The sequence below is a fragment of the Triticum dicoccoides genome, chromosome 6B (assembly GCF_002162155.2).
Source record: "Triticum dicoccoides isolate Atlit2015 ecotype Zavitan chromosome 6B, WEW_v2.0, whole genome shotgun sequence".
Taxonomy (NCBI): Eukaryota; Viridiplantae; Streptophyta; class Magnoliopsida; order Poales; family Poaceae; genus Triticum; species Triticum dicoccoides.
Window position 1 is genome coordinate 566,256,381 of NC_041391.1, and position 7,648 is coordinate 566,264,028.

A 7,648-nucleotide genomic window follows, 5' to 3' on the forward strand; every position below is an offset into this window, starting at 1 on the left:
AAGGCTGCGCATGGTAAGAGAAACTTGGCCGCGATCGCCCGGATTGTTGAACGACTCCCTCGTTGCTCTAGGATTTCTCTGTTTGCAAACAAGAAGACATACCCAAACAGTTAGATCAACACAGTGAATCATGTTAAACAACATGAAAATAAAAAAGAACGAAGCACTTGGGTGGCCAATGCTTACCAAGAAGGTGGACATGTCGGTTTTTGCAAGGACTTTGGTATATGAAGTGCGAACTGCAGCCCAGTCTGTTGCCGGTGCAACTACACGGGCCGGAGCAGATGCAAGTGCAAGTGTTGGTGCAGGTGCCAAAGCCGCTGCTGCTGCCGGAGATGGTGCTCCTTGTAGAGCTGGTGCCGGTATCGGAGCAGGTGCCAATGTCGATGCCCGATCCTCCGGTAGATCAGACTGGTCCTCTGATGCGGTCGGTGCCCAATCCTCACCTGGATCAGACTGAGCTGCTGCCGCTGTCAGTGCTAGAGCAACTGTCGGTGCTCGATCCGTAGCTGAAGGTGGTACCGATGTGCGAGACAGTGACGATCGTGTCTAGTCTGCTATGATCAGCTTTCTAACTTGACTAGGATCCGTGACCGTGATCCAGTTTTTTTTCTTCCTTTCTTCTAAACGCGAGAAGGACTAATTATGGCGTTTTTGTTAAACCAAACTGCAGTTCATCATAGGGATTCAGCTTGTACTCAGACAACAGACTGATCTAATTTTTTCCAGTAATAGAAGTGATGGACAGTGCCTTCATTACTGACACGACATAAGAAGTCAAACCTGCAAAAATAGCCATCGTAGAGCAAACCAAACGGTTTATTCTGTGATGAATGTCACATGGCAAAACCTGCATCATAAAATTGCAGGAAAAGAAAGAAAACATGACATTAAATCAATAAGATTTAGACAGTAAATCAATAAGATTTACTTTATGTGACACGAGTGAATCCTTACCAGGAAATCACTATGTTGAAGTACTAACAGAAGATTGATCGTCCAACTACGGGTGGCATGCAGGGGGCCCTCCTACTCCCACAAGCAGGACAGTCCAAAGGTCGTGACAAATCGTATGGACCGAACATTCATGGGACTGGAAATCCTGGTGGGTGCGATAAACCCTGCAATGCATATAGATATTGGAGTGTAACCATAATTGATAAACCGTCCTCACAAAAAAGATGATCTGGATACTTCAAAATATACAGACTGAATTGAGTGGACAGACAATAACATAGACCGTTCTCAGGACTGACCACACACCAAAAGCGGCAGTACTAATAAACAATACAGGGTTCACAAACACAAATCAAGTACTGAACAATAGTACTTACTACAGACAAGCAAAGTTGCACTAATTAAACTCTGCAGACTATTTCTTGCCACCGACCTACGGGATGAACCCCGCATAACTGACTAGGCCATGGACTTCGTGAGAGATGTCTACATGCACCAAAACCATCTTGTCAACCTTGGAGAACCTAACAGAGTGGTCTTTCCACTCATAAACATGATGATGAAGACAGGCCGCATCAGATTTGTTGGGAAGCTTTACAAGAACCACACCCTTCGTAATCGAAGGCACAGCCAGGAAACTGTTGTGGTCAAGTACAGCCTCGAGAATACGCCTGACAATAATGCTACAGGAAAACACTAGTTCAGGACACGCGACGACTGATAACCCACAAGTATAGGGGATCGCAACAGCTTTCGAGGGTAGAGTACACTACACCACAACACTGATATAGAGACAGAAAAACTGCCGGGAGAACGCACTTATAAGGGCAGACACACTGCCGGGACTATGTTTCTCCCGACAGATAGAACCGCCACGAGAACGACTGCCGGGGATTACTTATCCCGGCAGATAAATTTCTCCCGGCAGTTTCTCTGCCCTGGCCCTTGTATTTGCTGGCAGTCTATTTTCTCCCGGCAGATTGGTCAGGGCACACGAAACTACAATTACTGGCAGTTCAGCTGCCTGCACATGCATGTTTTCCCGGCAGTTATGATGCCAGCACTTCGATTTCACTAGCAAACTATTGTACACATCCCTGATGTAATATCCATTCATTATGTTAAGCAATCAGGACACCTCACACAATTTATACATACACTTCAAAGTAACATATAGGCCTCATCAGAAACCTTAAACTTCATTCCATAAACATAAGAATATATATAAGCAGACTGTGCCACAAAAGGAGTACATACATGTTTCTAGATAGATGTGCCACACAACCAAAATGAAGTAGTGCCACAATGGGAGAAGTATATATGTTTCTACATGTGTCCCACAACCAAAATGGCCATATAGTGGCCTATGTGCCAAAACAACCACCAAAATGAGCACAACTTGCCAATGTCTCCAGGTTCAACAAACAAAGCGCATTACATTATCACTCCACCAACTTAATAGCAGATCTTGCAAACCTTCAGCAGCTTGTAGATCATCCAAACCTCCATCAAGTAGTGTATCTTTGGGAAACCTGTAACAGAAATACAGAATGGAAACTCAAAATGGAGCTCTCATAGCACAATAAACCTATTGTAACATACATTAACATGCAACTAGTACTGGAAGCACAATAAAAATGCAATTTTTACATCACATAAGGACAAGTGTTCTAATGCCTTCTTTGTTTGCCTTGCTGTTGGGTGTTGGCTGTAGCAGCACACGTTGTGAAACTATTCAGTACGTGGAGTTTGAATGAAGGCTGATGTTGTACACAGATCGTTTATTGGAGATGAAAAGGATTTGAATCAGGCTAATGTACACAGCTCATTCCATTCCAGTTATAGTAACAAAACAGTGAAAAATTATAATTTAATATTCTTGTCGTTCCAAACTTGTTTATAGTAACCTAAAGGTTGAGGTTATGACATACCCTGAAGAAAAGCGCCCAACTTGTTAGGCATACAAATAAGCCACCAACAATAAACACCATTTCATCCAAATAATGTGCTTGTAACAGGATAAAATGTTTGCCACGGTTACCTTTCGCAAGACTGCTACTCGACTAAAATGGATGCAGAGACCTCTAGCTTGATTTGATGCGCCTTAGACCATGGTTCCTTCTCCCTCTGGATGATATGCCTGCAGAAGAAAGCAAAGCGAAAAGGATTTGTTCATTCTGTAAAATTGTGACAAGGAGACCTTCAAGTTTACACTCACATTTTCTTCACTAAACTCCGGTAGACCTGGAGTTCAAGTTTTTCCAACACAAGGTAGACACCGCATTTTAGTAACCCTCCAAGAGAAATAAGCAAACAGTGTCCACGCAAAGCAATCAGGGTCCCTGTACAGAAAAGTAAGAAGCAATCAGTGACAGCAGAGGGCCGAAACTTTTTCAGCACACAAATATGTGAACTTAGTGGTCTGCATGTCTATCAAGGGCTTGCTTAAGGATCCTGGGATCCGCTATCCTAAGTGAGGTCACAATATCTGCATATTGGAAGGTTAAATTACCAGTTGTACAAATCAAAATGGTTATGGGGAAATCTTTAGGTGGGCTATTTCATTTTTCCTCTGTATTTCCATTTCGCCTAATTTTGTTGTTTACTAAATTGGATACAGATTAAAATGGACTAAAATGCTGCTGGTTCCTGTATATAGGTTGTGAATTAGATAACAATTGTAATTATCTTTATATTTGGATTTCAAACTACAACATAATAATCTAGAGCATATAGTTGAGAATGGGGTATAAAAAATATGTTTAGTTCTGGAATCAGACCCATTTTGTTGCAACATTTTTGTATTTTATTTATATTTAGTAAAAGATTGACAAATTGATACCTAATACATTCATAAACAATTCAAGTCAGTAACATTAATAGATAAACTAATTAAGTTCAAGTGAGTTGATAACAAAATAAGGAGGAATCCATGTGACAAAACTGTAGTTAGGCATATCCTAAGAATATATTGGAAGAATCAGTGCACAAACACAGCTAGGAGCTTTGCATTGAGAAATCATGCAGCTGCTCGATCTCGTAAATGCTCCTCTTAAAATTATACTTGGTTTTGCCCATGTCCTTAAGCACACTGAATGTCTTATATTCATCAGAAACAATTATATATTACTATGGCACCGGGAATGGAAATAGGAAGAGCGACAAACACAGGAAGAGAAATCAATTCAAGACATTCAGAAATGGAGGCTAAGCTAAAGTCGACCGGCAAGAGCAACCATACTGAAAACTGCAGTAACTAAGATCATATAATAACTTGAGATAAAGTTTCTCACTGATATTAACAATCTGCATGCAAAGATTACTTTATTACATAAGTTGACCCAGAGATATCTTGTACTGTTTCTAGTGCAGAATATTGTTTTACTTTGGATCAGTGGCCGAGCTACAACAAAATAGCTGGGCGGGCCAGCTTAAAGAAAAACACAGGAAAAAAATTCAACATTTGAACCATGGTAGTACTAAGGCATTAGTCAACACTCAATTATTTTGGAAACACATCATCTCAGGCTTGCTGGTCTGCTTTTCTCATAGACTGGGCTGCAGTGGGTTGTGCATTCAGTCTTTGAGCAACAGCTAGGCTCTCTCGTGCATTCAGGCGGGCTGACAAGAATAAAAGTATCTCATCTATGCTGCTCATGGAGTATCTCTAGTTATATAGGACCTAAGAACTCGAGTTACTTTAACAGTAGGATTTTCTACATTGCTCTACAAATTAGCAAACAAGATGATGTGAGAACTTAACATCAACATGCACCTAATATGTGCATGACAAAGTGAACTGCAAAAGGCATGAATTAATATGCATGACAAAGTGAACTGTGCAAAGCATGAATTAATGTGCATGACAAAGTGGGCTGCGCAAAGCATGTAACAAGATGCAGTTTTACGATAGATGCAATTGTACAATAGATGCAGTAACCAAACAGATCACCTTCTTCCTTTTATTTTGTCCCTGACTGGCTCGGCCTCCAAAATCTTCATTTAGATTTGAAAATTTAAAGGACCCAAATCGTTCAGAATCCTCGCTGTTCCTTGCTTTAAGTATAGCTAGCCTCTCTTGCTCTTGTGCTTCAGCATTGTCTTCTTCTCTTCCTTTTCCATTCTTTTTCCTGAAACAAGAATTCGTGGCACATTAGGATTGACACGTTAGGTGTCACCTAGATAAGCATGTAACTGAAAACTGGAAAAGAAAGGCGCACACTTTAGTTGCTGAACATCATCGTCTATAATATAAAAAACATAGCACTTGTTTTTTCCATCGGATTTTGCAGAACACAAACAGAGAAGCTACTACCAAAATTAGCAGAAAAAATTAGTATGGATGCCTTGCGGATCTTGCCCAACCTCCAACACCTTCAAGATCTTTTCAAACCTTTCAAGACCTAAGTTATAATGCCGAGCTGAAATATGAGGTTAGTCTAAAACATGAATTCTAAGTTGGTACAAAGCAGAGCAACATCCCTCTGACATAGTAGTGCCACTTATCACAAGACTATCATTATGACAGGAAAAATAGAAGAGTCGAAATAAAACAGAGAAGGTTGACTATCACAGCAAGATGGAGGACAATTAACTTCAATGTCATCTTTAGCTAGAATGCAGACATCCAACAAAAAACCATAAAGGGCCTGTTTGGAATGGTTTTAATTTGTTCTTGTACCAGTCTACCAGACCCTATACTTGCGCTAGGTACCAGTCTATGAGTAAGTATAGTTGTCAGTTTTTACTTTTCACTAATGTCAATTTATTGAGCTAAGGCATGAAAGTGGGTGATATCCTGTATTATCTTCCTTGCGCACACAGCTACTACATAGAAATACCATTTACTAGTCAAACATATTTAAAAGGAGATCATTCCTTCATGTTTTTAATAATTTGAATACGAACCTTCCATAAATGTAATTCTACATCCTTGTGGAGATGATTCAAAGCATATTTCTCTTCCCAATATACAACAAGAGATCAGTAAGAGGTAGATTTTTATATACTATGCCTGTTCCTAAATATAAGACGTTTTGGCAGTCTAATTTAAACTCCAAAACATCTTATATTTAGAAACAGAGGGAGTATATCCTAGTGCATTGAGCACTTGCAGCTAAGCAAGAAGAGGATGCAACTTGACATGGCATGTAGATTAGGGGCATGAACTATACAGTTTGGTGGCTTGTGGAAGTGGCGGAAAGAGCATCGATGGGGGTGACCTTCCAGCGTCTTGGGGAGGCAGCAGAGACACTTCCAGCAGACTGGGACAGGGGAAGGAACTGCTGCATTGTTCTATTTTTATCAGACTTCACAGAAGTTTGCAACACTTATATTTATAGAATAAATAAATATCCACATACAGGAACAAAAATGTACTATGTGAACAAAGGGACTTCGGACCCCAGACAGCTCACCTGAAACATCTAGTAATTCATGAATCTGGTCTGATGATTAAGATACAATTCAAGTAATACTTTTTCCCCAGGAACAGAACCAGTATTCTAAACCAATAAGATGATATCTACTACCTAAACCATGTATAGAAGATTTGCATAAATCAGATCTTATCATTAGATTGATAATAGTTACGAGATCAAGATAATTTATTGAATGAAGAGAGCCCCATCAATTAGGTGCACAAGAATAAGGGCTTACAAGCTAGCATAGGCCATGGTCAACCTGGTTGTTGACGGGGAGCCATCACGCCAAGGCAGACTGTTGAATCAGTCGAGCTTGCACCCTTAACGTTGTGCCTCTGGGGCCAGTTGGGAAGAAGGATTGAAGCCACGGTGAGCGGCGGGTACTCCTCTAGATCTCCATTCAGAAGCAGAGCTGCGAGGCGGGGGGCGCAGCAGATAAAGGCGGCCATGGCAGGGAGGGAGGAGGAGATGCGAATCCACGTCGTCTCGGCCGGCGCTTGTGGAGAAGAGGTGGATCCGCGCCATCCCAGCTGCCGTTGGTGGAGGAGAGCCAGATCCGTGGTCACACGCGGCTCCAAGCAGGAGAGGGGAAGGAACGGTGGGAGGAGCCAGATCCGTGGTCACAAGCTTTGGAAGGAGGGTGGAAGCCATTTCCTCTAGCGACCAACCGGAGGACGGCCAGGAGGGCCGGCGGTCAAACCCTTGCCCGCCACGGTGGTCGGGAAGGAAGCCGGGAGCGGTAGGGGTTTGGGGACGGTGGAGGGTGGTCGGGGGCGGGGAAGGGTGAGGCTAGGGTCGGGGACGGCGAAGGGTTATCGGCTGTCGCTGAGGTCGACGGGAGCGGCGAAGGGTGGTCGGTGGCGGATGGAATCGAGGGTGGAAGGCTGGCTGATTTTGATTTGGGGGCGCGACTTGGGGGAAGAGGTGAGGTGAGGTGAGGTGCGGCGCCTATTTCTTTACTTTTTTGCCTGAAATGTCTCGGTGTCCCGAGCCAATGAGCCAATTATTTTCGGTTCGCGCCACAGACAGCACAGGCAGATAAGGAGTCGGGGTTCGGTTCTCCCGGCAGATAAGGTGACCTAAAACATGGACATCATTGCTAGCAGTTTAAATGCCTGCGTTGCTCAATTTCTACCTGCATTTCTTCCGCCCTTAAGTATTTCTTCCGGCAGTAATAAGATTCCTGGCAGATAGTTTGCCGTTAATCTGGTATTTCTCCCGGCAGTTGACTGCCCCTAATTAAGTGTTGTGGTGTAGTGGTATTCAAC

At 42.6% G+C, this 7,648-nt stretch overlaps 1 long non-coding RNA gene across 1 annotated transcript; it reads right to left on the reverse strand.

Moving 5' to 3' along the window:
- Positions 1-2,143: 2,143 nt before the first annotated feature.
- On the reverse strand, positions 2,144-7,307 carry LOC119323388. The gene is made up of 6 exons (XR_005156278.1): positions 6,616-7,307; positions 6,132-6,242; positions 4,910-5,087; positions 3,176-3,299; positions 2,999-3,097; positions 2,144-2,489 (listed from the first exon to the last, which is right to left on the reverse strand). It is a non-coding gene; the product is annotated as an uncharacterized LOC119323388 (long non-coding RNA).
- Positions 7,308-7,648: the final 341 nt, after the last annotated feature.